The sequence below is a fragment of the Amblyomma maculatum genome, chromosome 11 (assembly GCF_055883805.1).
Source record: "Amblyomma maculatum isolate TAMU_Amacu chromosome 11, ASM5588380v1, whole genome shotgun sequence".
Lineage (NCBI taxonomy): Eukaryota > Metazoa > Arthropoda > Arachnida > Ixodida > Ixodidae > Amblyomma > Amblyomma maculatum.
In genome coordinates, this window is record NC_139354.1 from 128684543 (window position 1) to 128701960 (window position 17418).

Consider the following 17418-nt stretch of genomic DNA (forward strand, 5'->3'; position numbering starts at 1 on the left):
ATAATTTCGTCCAATAGTATTTCTCCCGAATTCTTGCAAGCGTATGACTAACTCCCAAGTGGCCGGAGGACGGTTCGTCGTGACAAGCGCTTAAGATGTCAGGCCGTAGGTGGGTAGGTATTACGAGTAGAAATGTCTCTTTTGATCTTTCAAAATTGCGCCTGTAGAGAATTCCACTTCGTAAAGCTTATGACTGCAAGCCACGACGAAAAACAATCGGTACCCTACCACCGCGTCATTCCAGATAATCGATGAGCGGCGCCAGCTCCGGGTCCTTGAGTTGAAAGTCAGTCATATGGGATTGGGTAATGGCCCCAATGAAGAAAAAATCGTCGGCGTTTTCCACTGCAGTGGAGTCCAATGGCGCGCGTGGCAAGCAATCCGCATCTTGGTGTTTATGTCCCGATTTATAGACAACAGTGAAGTCATACTCTTGAAGACAGAGGCTGCAACGAGCTAAGTGTCCAGACGGATCTTTAAGGCTTGCCAGCCAGCACAAGGAATGATGGTCGCTGACAATACGGAAGGGTCGTTCATACAAATATGGTCGAAACTTGCTGATGGCCCAGATTACCACAAGGCACTCCTTCTCCGTTGTCGAATAGTTCGCCTCCGATCTTGAGAGTGTTCGGCTCGCGTAGGCGATAACCCGTTCTACTCCGCCTTGCCACTGAATAAGTATCGGGCCGAGGCCAACGTTGCTGGAGTTCTCTGGTTAGTGCTGTCAGTGGTTCAGCTATCTTAGAAAATTCTTGGACGAAGCGTCGGTAGTATGAACAGTCCTAGAAATCGTCGAAGTGCCTTTTTGTCGGTGGGGCGTGGAAAATTTGACACTGCGGTAGTCTACTCGGGATCAGGGAGAACGTCCTGTGCACTGACAACATGGCCGAGAAAGCGTAGTTCCTTGAACGCAAAGTAGCATTTCTCAGGCTTGATGTTAATTGCGCGCCTTTGAGTGCTTGAAGCACGATGCGCAACCGGTCCAAGTGTTGCTCGAAAGTAGGCAAAAAAATAACAACATCATCTAATTACACCAAGCATGACTGCCACTTCAGACCTGATAAGACCGTGTCCATCATACGTTGGAACGTGGCCGGTGCAGAGCAAAGACCAAACAGAAGCCCCTTAAACTCGTATAAGCCATCGGGCGTCACAACTGCAGTCTTCTCTCGGTCTCTCTGATCCACCTCGATTTGCCAGCATCCGCTTTTGAGGCCTAATGAGGAGAAGTACCTGGCGTCGCGTAGTCGGTCGAGGGCCTCATCAATCCTGGGTAGCGGATATACGTCCTTGTTAGTCACGTTATTTAACTTTCGGTAATCGACACAGAAACTCAAGGTGCCATCTTTCTTTTTGACAAGGACCACTGGCGCCGCCCATGGGCTCGTCGAAGGCTGGATCACGTCGTCCGCAAGCATTTCATCCACTAGCGTTTTAATGGCGTCACGTTCCTTAGGAGAAACCCGGTACGGGCGCTGACATACCGGTAACGTGGTCTCATCGGTGATGATGTGGTGCTTGGCGACAGGAGTACGACCGACCTTTGAGCCTGTGGCGAAGCAGTCTGCGAAATCGCTCAGAAGAGCCGAGAGAAGATTTCTCTGATCGGGCCTCAAGTCGGGGTTAATTTTAACGGTTTGCAGAGCATGACAAGTTGCGGCCTCTTGTTAAGGGTTCGCTCCGGCGGTGCATAAATGAGGCAAGGCAGTAACATCGTGAAGGATGGCAACAGCCGTGTCTTTGGTGAGATGCCGCATCTCCTTAGCAAAATTTGTCAGGAGGACAGTAGCACAACTGTTCTGGAGTTGTACGAGTCCTCGAGCAACGGCTAATTCCTTCTCGAGTAGTAGCGGAAGGTGCCCATCCGCTATGCCCTCGTAATCATGGAATAAATCATTCTTTACAAGAACCAACACGCTAGAACGTGCCGGAACCCTCACGTCATCGTCGACTATACGCAACACGTTCAGACCCGGATCCTCGTTTTCAATGTGCGCCACGGCTCATTTTGTCGAAAAGGATACACGCGCTTCTTTCAGGTCAATGACAGCGCCGTTGGTCTGCAGGAAGTCTAGACCAAGGATCAAGTCTTTCGAACACTCAGGAAGCACGAAAAATTCTCCGACATACACAAAACCACGGATGCCGACCCGCGCTGTGCACTTGCCTGCAGGTTCAATCAAGTGACTTCCCGCCGTGCGAATTTTCGGGCCAGACCAATGTGTCAAAACTTTCTTCAATTCTCGGGCGAGACCACGGCTCATTACTGAATATACGGCACCAGTGTCGAGTAACGCGGTGACATCCACTCCATCAATCGTTACACATAAATCGGAGGTAGTATGCCGGATGCTGTCGCTACCTGACACTAGCGAAATCTCGTCGGGTCGGCCTGACGATGACGGAGGATCTTCACATTTCCCGATATCAGCGACTCTGCCTCCGAAGGCCGCTGGTATTAGTTTTCCCGGCTAGGGCTTGGAGAGGAGCGGCGTCGGGAAGAGTGGAGACTTGTCGAAGGGTAGCTCGTCGGGGATGTAGACCGACGCTCTTGGTAACCGGACGTGACGGGATACTGTCGCGCTGCAAGGTCGCTTGCAATTTCAGTAGGCCGTTCGGTATTCCGAGGGTAGAGGTCCTCCGAGACAAAACCCCGTATGTTGACGCGGCGGTACGGGCACGCCCGGTAAAGGTGAGTGGCTTCCCCGCAATGATAGCACAGGGGCCGATGGTCCCGGGGCTGCCGTACTTGACTTTTACGGGGTGGCTGGTAAATTGGCGGAGGGGAGTAGCGAGGCTGCATGCGGCTCCATGCGAGGTCCTCCATGCGAGGACCCTGCGGCTCATTGCTGGAGCTGCGGCGTTGATACTACGGTCCGGGGGGTGAGCCTTACTTAGGACGGACGCGTAGGTGGGCCTCGCGTCGAACGTCTGGGGGGGAACGCGCTGCTGGGGAACGTCAGTAACTTGCTGAGCTGCCATACGCACCTCGTCCCGGACGACTTCAGCCAATGAAGGAAAAGATGCTGTGTTGCAAGGCATCCGGAGCGCTTGCAGTTCCTGCCGCATGACACAACGGATGAGATTGCGTAGTGCGTCCATGTCACTGCCGACATGCACAGGAGGTGCGTCGGACCTAATGATGTTCACGTCGCGGTTGTACTGACGGGCTCGGTGTCGCAGCGTTGCCTCCATGGTCGCTGCCTCGCTGAGAAACTCCGCCACAGTGAGTGGTGGACTACCCACCAGTCCTGCGAAAAGTTTTTGTTTAACGCCCCGCATCCGGTGACGCAGCTTCTTATCTTCTGGCATTTGTGGGTCTGCACGCTTGAAAAGGTGTGTCATGTCCTCAAAGAACTTACGCACGCTCTCCTTCTTGCACTGAATGCGCGAGTGTAGCGCAGCTTCTGCTCGATCCCGGCGGTCGACGCTAGGAAACGTGGCTTTCAAATCACGACAGAAAGCTGCCCAGGATGGGAAGGCAGCTTCATGGTTTTCAAACCATGTCCGTGCAGATTCCTCAAGAGCGAAGTACACATTGTGGAGCTTACGCTCATCAGTCCACCCGTTGTAACGAGCGACTCGCTCGTAGGTCTCAAGCCAGTCCTCGGCATCCTCGAACACGTCTCCATGAAAGGAGGGGGGTGTTTGCGGCTGATGACACAGGGTGTGGGTAGGAAGCCTGCTCTCAGATGTCATTGCAGCAGGTTCTACGGCTGTCTGAGGGTGCGTCGTCCTGGTAGCGGCCGGAAGGAGTCCGAATTCAGGCGGCTCTCCGCGTAGGCGGCGGCAGAAGCGTTGATGTACGGGGGTAAGCTCCGTAGTGACAGGTTGATTATGCAGGACTGGATTGATACCCGGCAATTCCTCCACCATATTTGTAACGTAACGTTGTGCAGAAGGCGCTCTAGCACTCTGGCACCGAAGAACACCTACAACTAGTCAGGTCAGCACGAAAGCGGAGCACCATTTATTTTTGCTTCGTCGTCTTCTCCGAATCGCCCTTTGAAATCTTCGTCTTCTATGAATGGCAAGTGTCAATATCATCTTTGCTGTGCTGCTTCTAATAATGGTGATTCGTTTACGACACAGCGTCGAAGATTCTACATTTACTAACGAGTTACAATGTTTTTTTTTTGTTTTTTTTATGCAAATGTGTGCTCAGTCCAATTGCATCTCTTGATTGTTTATACCGAAAGACAAAGCAACGGTGAATTTTCAAAGGAGACGGGTCCTTTTTTGTTCACAGCTTTAAAGCCTCCTTTGTACTCATTAAGCTCATTTTCCCATTGCTTATCATGACAATGCTAATCAGGATGGATTTACATCTACTTTAAATTTTATTTGAATACTGTCACGTGAAGCATTTTGTGTGAGTGAGAACACTTTTGTTAAGTCGAGAGCCTTACTTGTTTGAATTTGGGAGAACATGTCCGTAAAATGTTAATCAAAAAGGGGAAGCTAAAATATGGAAGCAAAATACAGAAACAATATTAATTAGGCCTAATAATGTCATGTCAAGCCTAGCCATGTAATGTGAGTAGTTATCTTTTAGTCATAATAGTCACTTGTCATGAGTCAGTTAGAACTGAGATGTAACTTTTATTACAATTGAGTACTTTCATGTTTAAGTCAAAGTAAAGACCGTGAGTAGTGCCGGTCATGACGCTCAAAATACTTATTCATGACACTGAGTGCTGTCTTGAACCTAATAAGTACTGTGTCTTTGTCATGACACCTAAAATTGCTGAATAGTCACACTCGTGCACTTGCGTCGCACAGGAAGTGGGCGCCTTGCTTGTCAGTGAAGGTGAAAAGCAAAGCGCCTGTAAGCTGTCCTATGTCAGTACACGCGAAAGAAGTGTAAAAATTTCGAAGCCCTCCACAGCAGCGTCTCATACCTTGATTTCCTTTGGGGCAATAAACAACACGACTGAAACCAAACTAAATCAAAAGATCTAATACAAAGACCTCAAATGAGTCATAAACCTAAATGTACCTTAGTCATGAACCTCGAATTGCTGATTATGGAGCGAAAGCTTTTGCGGTTGGTAACGGAGCATTGCATCGAACAAAAACAGCTAGCGTTTCGTCGAGCTCTTCAGAGTCCATCCGCATTTGATGCAGAACAATTACTATCGTTGCGCATGCTGCACATAGCGCGCGATGTACACCGTGTACAGCCGCAACGCTCAGGCTTTTGCAATTGTTCAATGCAGTCTTTGCAGGGCTCTCAGAGTTTATTTGCATTATATATGATGAAGGCCGATTTGTGAGCGAATCCTCAAATATGTTGCAACGTCAACACATCTGACGTTTTCTATTAACTCATTACAAAACATTTTACCATCGCATATAACAGAGAGACTGTCCGCTTGTTCCAGCTAAACGTTGTAAAAGATTTCAAATATTAGCCCTAGCCCACGGAACTCACTAGAGATGTTCACACTCTTCTGCAAGGGCTGTAGTATTTTGTCTCGATGGCGAACTAATCAACTAGGACAAATCACGTGCCTTTCGTGGCTTAAAACACTTTGTCAATGGAAACTTATGAATACAAAAACTGCTTGTTGCGTTTTTATTTTATTGTCCCTATTATTGGCGCAAAATATATATTTTAAAAACTGAAACATTATACGCGCGTGATAAAAAGGCACCCAGGCTACAGGTGCGCCACTTTGAAGTTAAGAAACGCGCCCCAGAAAAAAAGCACGGTCTTCTGCGCACACTCTTTCCGAGGAAGCTTTGAATGTGCAATAAGGAGTGATTCAAGAGAGCACCTTGTGACCAGACCTCATTTTTTAGGGCTGTAAATCATACCTAGAATGAAATAACTTGCGGCCGTGTAGAGGGAACCAAAACTCTTGCTTCCCAACTTCCTTTATTATACAAACAAAAAAAATATAACCTATATTCTGTTTATACAATATACAACTTTATCGAGCGGCAGTTCCTGGGTGGACTACATGTCGTCTTGAGGCTGTACAACAAGATCAAATGACAGGTGTATGGTTGTTAAAGTGAGCTTTATTTATTCAGCATATTGTGATTACGTTATGCGAATTTTTGGTTCGGCAGGTTAGCGGCAAAGTTACACTGGTACGAGAAGCTTGATCTGAATGAAGTGGGACATTATGAGACCATATGAGAAGCCAATTTGTTCAGTGCTCTGCTTAGTTTTAGTTAAGTTTGTACACAACATGATCTATCAAATAAATGTTTTCGAAGCACTGAAGATCAAGAAAAGTGGCATGATGTCGTCGCATAGTGTTGAATAAATCCTGCAGCAGTATACAGCTTCTGATGTTACCAGAATAAATACCGAAGGCAGCGCAGGGTTGAGGGTAAAAAATCCTGAAAATTTTTATTTTTGTTCTTTCTTGTCATTTTGAAAATTTATTCTTTTTTGCATCTCTTCGTTTATTATGCTGCATCCGGTGCAGTCTCTATAAACTCAAAACCCAATCGAAAGCTACAGAGAGCAGAGCACACCTATCCTATAGATGCTATCTTTGCAGCTTTCAGTGTCAATCTGCCAAAAACAGGAAATTTCATCATTTTACTTTAAAAAAAAAGAAGCCAGAAGAAGGGGAGAAGCGGGTGAGCGAAGATAGTGATCTAAAGAAAGGAAAGACGCTTGATTCTACAACCCGTGAGGGTGCACGGCGAAACATCAGGGGCGAGTGGCGCGCCACGTGTCGGGGCAGCGCCGCACATTGCGAGGAGGTGTTCTTTTGTGTTTGCCGCAAGATGGCTCTGCATGTGCGCAGAGCGCAGAAGAAATGTAGCGGAAACGTACTTCGCTACACGTGTAACTGCGACTTCTGTAAGTAACATGCTCATAATTACTGTTATACACCGCAGTATAACGTTCTACGGCACGTTTCTAAGGCAACACCGCATTCACTAGAAGCGTTTTTGTACCGCTTTCAAGCATCGAACTCGTGGCTGAGTGGAAACTCTACTTCCGGCCGCGCTAGCGGGCGGACGTGCTTATCATGCGTTCCAACGGAGCGGTGTCAGCGGCCGTTTCTGGCCGCGGTAACAGGGTTTCTGCTTCATCGAATGATGAGTACCGTGTGGTTCTACCTAGTCTGCCTTCAGGGCGTTTGGTTTTGAATACCGTGTTTATGCATGCTGATGTGAGAGTCCGGCCCTACCGTGTGGAAGACTTCAGGGATACGCTGGCCCGTATGAAACTGCTCCCCGAGGTTTCGGCCTTGGGGGCGTATCAAATGAATCACGTTTGGGCAGTCACGTTCAAGTGTGCTGAAGGTGCAAAGAGGTTGCTCGAGAATGCCGAAGTAAAAGTGAAGAGTCATCGCTGCGTACTTATCGACCCGTCGAATCAAGACATCCGGTTGAAGTTGCACTGGTTGCTTCCCACCGTACCTGATGACGACGTACGGGCAGCTTTGCTCGCATACGGAAGAACGACTGAAGTGGTGAAGGAACACTGGAGAGTCAACGGTGTTTCGGACAGGGGTTCGACGACACGAACCGTGACGCTGAAACTCAAGGTGGGGGTGACGCCGGAGGACATACCACATCAGCTGAGAATTGCTGGTGAGCTGGCCCTTGTGGTAGTGCCGGGTAGGGCACCACTCTGCCTGCGCTGCCAGAACACCGGTCATATTCGTCGAGACTGCGAGGTACCGCGCTGCGTGCTGTGTCGTCGTTTTGGCCACGACGAGACGTAGTGCGTGCGCACCTACGCCAGCGTCGCAGGGCCCATGGGGAGTGACGATAACTCGGACCTCCTAATGGACGAGGCTGATGCTGAAGCAACAGCAAGGGTAGAAGCTAGTATTGCTAAGGACGAAAAGGCGTCTGCCGAGCATGCATCAGGGAACCCAGTCGCGGAAGAAACGCGAAACCTTGAAGAAGACGCACTTACGTCAACAGAGGAGCCGAGTAATCCAGCCGTGGTGCAAGAAAAAGACAACACCGTGCTGTCGGTGGAAAGCGTGAGTGAGGTGCAGGAGGCCATGGACACTTCCAAGGAAGACGCCGCCGTCTCGGCAACTATGCGCTCGCACGAAATTGCCGAGCCAGAGGGGGCGTCTCCTGGACTGAACGCCACCGGAGAACCACCTTCAATGGCAGGTCCCATGTGCCGGCCGTCGTTACGCCTACGGCCGAACAACGCTTCCAAGCGGAGGTTGACGGCAACAACGCCGCCGGCTCCACCTCCGCCGCCACCTGCTTCGTAGATGTAAGCGCAGGCAAATGCCGTGCGCTGGATCCTGCGCCTCGGGACCTGACGTTCAAGGTAAGCACCGTACTCTCGGTCTATTTTCATGCTATAATGGCGCTACCAGATAGGTCCTTGCGACTCGCCAAAATCAATGTTCGAGGGCTTACAGCGAGGAGGAGACAACGGCAGTTATATAGGTTGGCAGTGGAACAAGATGTAGACATCCTTGCTGTACAGGAAACTAAAATCGAAGGCGACGATGAGACCGAGAGTATGGTGCTCCCTTTCACGTCAATGTACTACGCGTGTGTTAGTCATGCTGTCGGGAGATCCGCGGGGTGTGCACTCTTTGTTCGGCAACATTTGGGGCTGGATGTCCAGGCAGTGAGGACGTACATGTCGGGGCGCACGGTTGTATGCGATTTTGCTTTTGGCTCAGTAGAGTGACGGGTGATATGTTTGTATGCTCCCAATGTGCTCGAGGAAAGACGACAGTTTTTTGAGTGTCTCAAAAATTTTATGAGTGTTGACCGAAAACTTGTACTGATGGGCGACTTTAATTGCGTGCTATCGGCGCGTGATAAAGCGAGTGTTACACCGCACAGAGACGCCAGCACGGCAGTATTGAGCAAAATAACTGACGAATTTGGGCTCGAAGACGTCGCGGAATCCCTAGGAAACGAGCTGTGCGTTCGCTTCACGCATTTTCAAGCAGCAAGTCATGCCAGACTAGATAGGGTGTACGTGTCGGCCGAACTGATTGCGCTTTGTCGTGAGTATCACGTGAAGTCTGTTTCATTCAGGGGCCATTGCCTGGTAAGGGTTGCCATTAGACACAAGGCAAAAAAGGAAATCTTCACATGGGATCTGTGGAAATTGGACGCTAAAATTTTGGATGACGATGCTTTCAAAGAACAGGTGTCAGTTATGCTTGAAAAAATTGAGAACGACACAGCCACAGCGATAAGCGAGCAATGGGAAACATTCAAACAAATAACAAAAATGAAGGCATTGGAACGAGCCAGTGCCATAAAGCAGGCGAAGAACAAGTATGAGGCAGATTTGCGGAAAACCTTGCAAATGCTAATAAATTAAGAAAATATAGCCCCCGGCACATTCAAGGCCGACATCTGTGAACTCAAGCAAAAGCTGGAGCAGATAGAGATCGAACGTTATCACGGGGCGCTTGTTCGAGCAAGAGCAGATAAAGTGATAACCGGTGAGGCCCCAACTAAAAGGACCCTGGCAATGGAACGCAAATGGGCTAGCAAGAACATGATTTCTGAAATTGAGCAGGACGGAGTTATCGTAAAAGGGAAAAATGATATCGAGCACGCTTTCACACTTTTCTATACAGCCTTATTCATGCGTAGAGGAGTTGACTCAAACAGCTTCAAGGCAGAATTCCTGAATTTGATGCCCAGAATTGATGACAACTCAAAAGAGAGGTTAGAGCGCCCGATTACAGCCGATGAAATAGAGTTGGCAATTGACGACTTAACACGAGGGAAATCCCCGGGGCCAGATGGATTAAGCGCCGATTTTTACAAAGCTTTTAAGCAGGAACTAGCGCCTATATTGGTTCGAGTTTTAGATGATGCTTACGAACGAAAGCGTCTACCGCCTTCATTCCTGTTCACTCATACAGTTCTGATCCCCAAAACAGATGATCGAGCCGCATCAAGGCAAGTAACTGCCTATCGTCTATTAGCTTAACTAATGTTGATTATAAGATATACATGATAGTACTCGCTAACAGACTTCAAACGGTTATGAAGGATATAGTTGGACCACATCAGACGTGCGGTATCAGAGACCGATCAATATTCTCAAACATCCACACGGCGAGATGCGTGCTGGATTGCTGCGATGCTCTACACATGCGCGTCGCAATGCTCCAGCTCAATTTGGAAAAAGCGTTCGATCGAGTGCCACATGAAATTCTGTTTACCATTTTGCAACATGTAAATGTTGGAACAGTCATCACAGAGGGTGTCAAAATGGCGTACAGTGGTTGCACGACGCGGCTAATAATCAACAAGTCGGTGGGAGCGCGCATCGAGGTGCAACAATCTGTGCGCCAGGGTTGCCCCCTCTCGCCTCTACTCTTTGATATGTACATAGAACCCCTTTGCCTCAGTATCATCTGGACTTGCTATATCAAAGGCTTCAACTACAGCAAGCAGAGGTCAAACTCCTTGCATCTCCCGACGACGTTGCGGTTTCCTGCGTTGACTGTGAGAGCATTTTGGAAAACTGTGGATATTGTGAACCGTTTCTGTGCTGCCAGCGGAACTGCTGTCAATTGGGCTAAGTGCCTTGAATTTTGGCATGGTACTTGGCCAGAGACTCCTGGTACTTTTGCCAACATGCAATGGCTTAGTACACCCGCGAAGTACCTAGGCGCTCCGTTAGAGTTTTACCGCGGCAGTGAGCCCTATTGGCGGAATCAAGTAGGGGAAATGCGTGATAGGACGGAGAGGGTGAAAGGTTGGGACTTGTCCATGTTCGCACGCAGCACTCTGTGCAATGTGTTTTTTGTTAGTAAATTGTGGTATGTGCTAAGTGTTCTGCACTGCTCGCGCGCTAATGTGCAAAAGTTTCACCGCATATTCGCTGTCTTTGTGTGGGGATCGGTATGGGAGAGGACAAGTCGTACAAACCTCTTCCGTAGTGTTGGTAATGGAGGTCTTGGCTTGTCGCATTTTTACCTGTGGCAGGTAGTTAATCGTTTCTGCTTCCTTCGAGACGTGAATGACCCTTTTTTACGCACTGTGTTACAGATCAGATTAAGCAAACTTCTACCCGATTTTGTTGTTTCTACCGAATCCGTAACAGCACGTGTTGTTGGTATTCTCAAGGAGGTCGTGGCGGCCTGTAATTTCTTAAGTGCGAGATTATCACGCGATTATTTAGCTGTAGTAAAGCGCAAAAAGTTGTACAAGGACCTTGCAGGCGTAGTTTTTTTCTGAGCCACTGTATCGCACTATGTACAGTGCCAATCCCGGTAGCGATGTTTTAAAGCGAGTAAAGAGAATGCATGTGGCTCCAGGCGCAAAGTCCTTTTTCTTTAGGCTGCACACCGGAAGCTTAGAAGTAAAAACCTGGATGGAGGAAAAGGGACTGTACGTTCCCTGGGGTGTGCATTGTTTTTTATGCAGAAAGCCCAAAACCATCGAGCACGTCTTCTTGGAGTGTTTGGGTGGCGTGTTCTTTTGGGACATACTGCAAAGAACACTGAAAAAAGACCTGCCACTAGACCCCCGAGGAATTCGTTTCCTAGCTGTGGAAAATGACGAAGGCGTCCCTTTCGACGCAGTGATGCTGATGGGATTGCACTGTATATGGAAGGCCTGCATGGCAGCGCGACACGCCGACATTGTTGCAGGGCCGGCACGCCAGTACTTCTGCGAATCCGTTGCGGCGTTCGTGGTAACCCACAAGAATGTGTGCCCGGTGCCGGAATGGGTATCGAGAATTGAGCCCCTTACGCACATGGAGTTTTTAGCACCCTTACATCAGTCAAGGTTTGGCTGGAAGTTTTAGCCCATACCGACGCTATGTACATGTGTTCTTTCACTTTTGTTGTATAGCGATGTATGTCTAAGCAGACAATAAAAAAAAAACAACTCGTGGCTGAGTGGTAGCGTCTCCGTCTCACACTCCGGAGACCCTGGTTCGATTCCCACCCAGCCCATCTTGGAAGTTGCTTTTTATTTATGAAGTGCATGCCGGGATTTATCGCTCACGGCCAACGCCGCCGACGCCGATGACACCGGCTTTTCTGCGACACGAGCTCTTTAACGCTACCGCGTTAAAAAATAAAGCAAGAAATATGCGGTCGGTGCGCTAATTTTCTCGCGAAAAGTACGATTTCATGCGCACGACATGGACAACCTCGGATTTCTGCTGGCGACGAGTAGAAGAAAGCCGTCTGGAAGCACGTCGAACTTGACGTCGCTCAGCTGACGAAGCACTTTGTATGGACCAAAGTACTGCTTCAGAAGTTTTTCGGATAGTCCCCGACGTCGAATCGGAGTCCAGAGCCACACTCTGTCGCCCGGTTCGAAAGTCACTATACGGTGGCGGTGATCGTAACGCTGGGCGTCTCGACTTTGCTTGTACCGGATGCGGGCCCTCGCCAGCTGTCGTGCTTCTGCGCGTATAGTGAACTCCTCAGCGCCAACTTCGAGGTCACGGCCGTCGTGAGGCAACATGGCTTCGAGCATTGTCGAAACATCGCGGCCATACAATAAAGAGAACGGCGTCATTTGCGTTGTTTCCTGCTGCGCCGTGTTGCACTCAAACGTGACGTATAGCAGGACGTCATCCCATGACCGATGTTCAACATCCACGTACATGGACATCATGTAGGCGAGAGTTTTGTCCAGACGTTCTGTCAGCCATTAGTTTGTGGATGCTAGGCGGTTGACCTGCGATGGGTAGTGCCGCTTAGCTGCATGACAGATTCCAGTAGCTTGGCAGTGAAAGCAGTGCCTCAGCCCGTTATTATAACTGTCGGGGCGCCGTGCCTCATGACGATGCGTTCGATGAAAAATTTCGTGCCTCGATTGCTGTACCACGCTGGAGACACTTCGTTTCAGTGTAACGCGTAAGGTAATCTGTAGCGACAAATATCCACCGGTTGCCCGAATCAGAAATTGAAAAAGCACCCAACAGATCAATGCCGACTTGTTCGAATGGGTATCTTGGCACTGGTACAGGATGCAGTAAACCGGCCGGTTTCACAGGCGGTGTTTTCCGTCGCTGGCAATCATGGCATGTTCTCACGTAATGTCGTACTGCGGCAGCAAAGGCTTGGCCAGTAATAACTCTTCTTAATTCGGGCCAGAGTTCGAGCATACCCCAGGTGACCCGCGGTGGGCTCGTCATGGCATGCCTGTAAGATTTCTTCGCGAAGAGACTCTGGTACGACGAGGAGGTAATCTCTTCCCGTCGGAGCGAAGTTGATCTTGTATAAGACATTGTTTCGCATGCAAAACGATGAATGCGTTCTGGCGAAGAGACGGGGAACTTCTGTAGTGCGCGCTTCCAAAAACTCGATAAGCGGTGCGAGAGCCGGGTCGTCACGTTGCTGCTGCGAAACAGTAAGCGCGCGGACGGCTGCGATAAGGGGAAGTCTGGTTCTTCGTCTTCCCGTACAGCCTCGACAGGTGAACGGGACAAGCAGTCGGCGTCGTTGTGCTGACGTCCAGACTTATACACGATGGTCATGCCGAACTCCTGTAGCCTTAAACTCCATCGTGCAGGGCGTCCGGAGGGGTCTCGCAAGTTAACCAGCACTGAGAATGGTGGTCACTCACAACCCGAAAGTGCCGGCCATAAAGGTAGGGTCGAAATTTCATCACCGCCCTTACAACCGCCAGACATTCTTTTTCGGTGGTGGAATAGTTCGATTCGGAACGGGACAAAGCCAGGCTGGCGTATGCGATAACTCGCTCGGCACCGTCTTGCCACTGGACGAGTACAGCGCCTAGACCCACGTTGCTGGCATCTGTGTGGACCCGAGTCTAGGCATTCGCATCGAAATGGGCAAGCACAGGTGTTGTCTGCAAGCGGTGCCGTAACTCGTCGAATGCCTTTTGCTGTTCGTCCGTCCAGGTGAAGGTGACATCATCCCGGGTGAGACGTGTCAACGGAGCGGCAATGCGTGAAAAGTTTTCAATAAACCTGCGGTAATAGGTGCAGAGGCCCAAGAGACGACGAACTGTCTTCTTGCTACATGGAGTAGGGAATTTGGTGACGGCAGTTGTTTTAGCGGGGTCGGGACGAACTCCTCGATGGCTGACGACGTGGCCCAAGAACAGGAGGTCTTCATAGCCAAAGTGACACTTTTGTGGTTTTATTGTGAGGCCGGCAGATCTGATAGCCCGTAGCACAGCGGAGAGACGTTGGAGGTGTTCCTCGAACGTTGGTGAAAACACAACAACGTCGTCCAGGTAGACAGGACACATCTAACATTTAAGACCAGATAGAACTGCGTCCATCATTCGCTGAAATGTCGCTGGAGCGGAGCATAATCCGAAAGGTAGGACTTTGAATTCATAAAGTCCATCGGGCGTGACAAACGTTGTCTTCTCGCGATCACGTTCATCGACTTCGATCTGCCAGCAACCGCTCTTAAGATCAAGCGATGAAAAGTAGCGCGCGTGGCGCAGCCGGTCTAATGAGTCATAAATGCGTGGCAGCGGGTAGACGTCTTTTTTGTTACCTGATTGAGCTTACGGTAGTCCACACAGAACCTTAAACTTCCGTCTTTCTTCTTAACGAGGACAACAGGCGAAGCCCAGGGACTCCTCGATGGTTGTATGACACCGTCATTTAACATCTCGTCTACCTGTTGAGCAATGACTTCGCGTTCCCGCGGTAACATTCGGTAGGGGTTCTGTCGGACTGGTCGGGTGCGGTCGTCGGTTATTATGCGGTGCTTGGTCAAGGGCGTCTGTTTAACCGCGGAGGCGGATGAGAAGCAGTCTTGAAACTGAAAGAGTAGCCCGACCAGTCTGTCCTTCTCTGCCGGTGATAGAGCGGCATTCACATCAGGGTCGAAGTTGGGCGTTTGGCTGGCAGACGTGTTGGTCTCAAGAACAAAGCAGTCGTGGGCCGCTTCTGCGACAGCTTCAAAGTAGGCTACCGTGGTGCCTTTAGCGATGCGTTGTCGTTCGTTCCCGAAGTTCGTAATCAGCACGTGAGCTAGATCATTAGTCAGATGAACTATACCGCGTGCAACACAGACTCCATGATGTAACAGAAGCTCTGTGTTCTATTCGGCAACGCCGGCAGCACAGGACTGGTCGTCACACCTGATTGTGACGGTAGCAGACGAACGTGGCGGCATGGATACATCTATGTCAACGATGCGTAAAGGTGCGTGGCGTCGTTCGGAGTCAGCGGTCATCGTTGCAGGCGTCGAAAACGTTACCGTACGGCGAGGAACATTAATAATGGTCCCATGCTCACGTAAAAACTCCATGCCGAGTATGAGGTCCTTGCAGCAGTGCGGCAGGATAACAAAAACGGCTACAAAGGCTGAATCGGCGATGGTTACTCGGGCAGTGCATCGCCCGATCGGCGTCATAAGGTGACCGCCAGCAGTACGAATTTGCGGCCCCAGCCATTCAGTTTTCACCTTGGAGAGCCGATCTGCGAAATGCTTGCTTATTATTGAGAAGTCTGCTCCGGTGTCTACCAAAGCGGTTACTGGGTGTCCGTCGACGAGAACGGAAAGGTCAGCGCTAACAACGGGATCGGCTTGAGGTTGATTCGGAGTTTGGGTTCATGGGGTGGCGGAGGCATCGTAGTCACAGCATCGGGCTGAGTCGTCACGGGAGGGTCTTTGGGACATCGATTCCGTTCGTCAGCAACCTGCCCTTCTGAGGTCGCCGCCTTCAGTTTCCCCGGTGTGAGCTTGGCGACCGGCGCCTCGGTACATGATTAAACTCACGGCGGCCGGGTGACGAGCAGCGCACGAGGGAAGACTCAGTACTGTCACCCGAAGAGGTTGCACGGGTTGCGAGATATTCTTCAATTTCTGGAGGGCGTTCGCCGACCAGGGGACGCGGGGAATCACGAGCAAAGCCCCGAAGACCGGGTTCACAGTATGGACAACGAGGGTACAAGTGGCCGGGTTCTCCGCAATGGTAGCACAGCGGCCGTTGGCGGGGAGTGCGTCAGACATCTGCCTTCCGAACCGGTTGCTGCATGACGGGGCTCTGCTGGAATGGCGGCTGGTAGGGAGGCTGATAGGATAGTGGCTGAGGAGCGGACGGCTGCATGACAAGGCTCTGCTGGGTTGGCGGCTGGTAGGACGGTTGGTAGAACGGTGACTGCAGAGTGGGCGGCGGCTGTGCTTCGAAACGAAGCTGTTGCGCAGGAGGCACTGCAGGCCGACGAAGAACGTGGCTCCGACAGTGACTCAGGCGGTGAAAATGTTTGACGGATGTCTTCACGCACGGCTTCGGTGACAGCCGCGGCAGTCGGGTTAGGCGATCCAAGATTGAACTTGACGAGCTCCTCGTGAACTACCGCGCGGATCAGCTCACGCAGAGTGATCTTCAGTGGACCCGTTCAATGTGGCCACACTGCTGAAGAGTTGACCACAGGCAGACTCCGTGCGCCAGTATCGTTGCTGCAGGGCTCGCTCAATGAGGGTAGCTTCATTGATGAAGTCCGCGACGATTTGAGGTGGACTGCGAACCAGACCAGCGAAGAGGGGTTCTTTTACGCCCTGCATCAGGTGGCGCAACTTCGCTGATTCCGTTATGTCGGGATCCGCCCGTCGGCAAAGACAGGTCACGTCCTCGGCGATCATGGCCACGCTTTCGTTAGGTAGTTGCACACGAGCTTCTAGGAGGTGGCGTGCGCGATCACGGCGGTCGTGGCTGGCAAAGGTTTCCCGCAGCTGCTGGCGAAAGGAATCCAAGTTTTGAAGACTGCCTCCCTATTGTCATACCACGTTTTAGCACAGTCTTCAAGCGCGAAATATACATTGCGCAGTTTCTGAGCCGGGCTCCACTGATTAAATTGCGCCACTCGCTCGAACTGATCGATCCAGTCATCATCTTCCCCAGTACCGCCGTGGAAACTGGGGGGCGTACGAAGCTGCTAAAGCAGCAACTGATGCTGACTTGCTTGGGCCATTGCAGAAGTCTCGAACTGCTGGTCAGCTGGCGTCGGTTCAGGTAGAGGAGCGAATTCCGGCGCCAGGCCCCGGAGGCGACGGCTGCAGCGATGAACGGGTGTCGACACGAGCGGAAGCCGGTTCGGGCTCTATGAACGGCTGCGAGAGGCGCGAGACATGTAGTTCAAGGTCTCTCCTCCACCAGTGTCATGTAGCCGTTTAGGCCCGTAACCAGAAAGTTGGTTTTTAATAGAGGGTTGACCTAGCAGGCACAGAAGAGCAGGTCCAGAGCACCGAGTGTCAGGAGTCGACTTCAGCTTCTTCTCGAACACCACGGGGCCACTTCTTCGAGTCCGTGCACGAGACTCTCGATGAGCAGCCGCCTAGCAGCTGCTGTTGCACACGCTACAATATATATATATATATATATATATATATATATATATATATATATATATATATATATATGAGGTCCTTGCAGTAGTGCGGCAGGATATATATATATATATATATATATATATATATATATATATATATATAAGATGAGGTAGGGGCGCACAAACGAAAACAAAGGTTTATT

The 17418-nt window shown here is 50.3% G+C and overlaps 1 pseudogene; it reads left to right on the plus strand.

Annotated features, from left to right (window-relative positions):
• The first annotated feature begins 6998 nt into the window (after positions 1 to 6998).
• On the plus strand, positions 6999 to 8213 carry LOC146174946 (uncharacterized; annotated as a pseudogene).
• The last annotated feature ends 9205 nt before the right edge of the window (positions 8214 to 17418 follow it).